Source organism: Charadrius vociferus, unplaced genomic scaffold, assembly GCF_000708025.1.
Source record: "Charadrius vociferus isolate BGI_N301 unplaced genomic scaffold, ASM70802v2 scaffold3812, whole genome shotgun sequence".
NCBI classification, from domain to species: Eukaryota; Metazoa; Chordata; class Aves; order Charadriiformes; family Charadriidae; genus Charadrius; species Charadrius vociferus.
The window spans coordinates 5,535-6,960 of record NW_009647360.1 but is presented as its reverse complement, the minus strand read 5'-3'; positions in this window follow the sequence as shown (position 1 = coordinate 6,960).

Here is a 1,426-nt window from a genome sequence, read left to right as displayed (position 1 = left end):
CCCCCCCATCCCTGGAGGCACTGGGGGAACTGGGAGGAACTGGGAGGAAGCGGGCTCTGGCTGGGTCCGGCACCGGGGACTGACTGGGACCAGCACCAGGCTCCAACTGGGAGCGGTACTGGGCTCAGACTGGGACCAGAACTGGGCACTAATTGGGACCAGCACCGGGCTCCAACTGGGAGCGGTACTAGGCTCTGACTGGGAGCAGCACAGGGCACCAACTGGGACCAGGACTGAGCACTAACTGGGACCAGCATTGGGCACTAACTGGGACCAACACCAAGCTCCAACTGGGACCAGTACTGAGCTCCAACTGGAACCAGTACCGGGCTCTGACTGGGACCAGAACTGGGCACTGACTAGGACCAGCACCGGACACTAACAGAGACCAGTACCGGGCTCCAACTGGGACCAGTACTGGGCTCTGACTGGGACCAGAACTGGGCACTGACTAGGACCAGCACCGGACACTAACAGAGACCAGTACCGGGCTCCAACTGGGACCAGTACTGGGCTCTGACTGGGACCAGAACTGGGCACTGACTAGGACCAGCACCGGACACTAACAGAGACCAGTACCGGGCTCCAACTGGGACCAGTACTGGGCTCTGACTGGGACCAGAACTGGGCACTGACTAGGACCAGCACCGGACACTAACAGAGACCAGTACCGGGCTCCAACTGGGACCAGTACTGGGCTCTGACTGGGACCAGAACTGGGCACTGACTAGGACCAGCACCGGACACTAACAGAGACCAGTACCGGGCTCCAACTGGGACCAGTACTGGACACTAACTGGGACCAGCACCAGGCTCCAATTGAGACCAGTAGCAGGCACTAACTGGGTCCAGCACAGGGCTCCAACTGGGACCAGTACCGGGCACTAACTGGGACCAGTACCAGGCACTAATTGGAACCAGCACTGAGCACTGACTAAGACCAGTACCGGGCTCCGACTGGGACCACTACTGGGCACTAACTGGGACCAGCACCAGGCTCCAACTGGGACCAGTACCGGGCTCTGACTGGGACCAGAACTGGGCTCTGACTGGGACCAGCACCGGGCACTAATTGGAACCAGCACTGAGCACTGACTAGGACCAGTACTGGGCTCCGACTGGGACCAGCACCGGGCACTAACTGGGACCCAAGCCGTGCTCTGACTGGGACCAGCACCGGATTCCAACTGGGAGGGACCAGCACTGGTCTTTAACTGGCCCCCGAGCCGTGCTCTGGCTGGGACCAGCACCGGATTCCGACTGGGACCAGCACCAGGCACTAACTGGGACCAGTACCGGGCTCTCACTGTGTGTCCCTTTCAGCCCCCCCGGGGACAGTGGGGACCCACGAGGGGGGGGACGGGGGGGGGCGATGGACATCCCCGGCCACGTCACGCCAAGGCCACACGTGATGTACACAAACGCG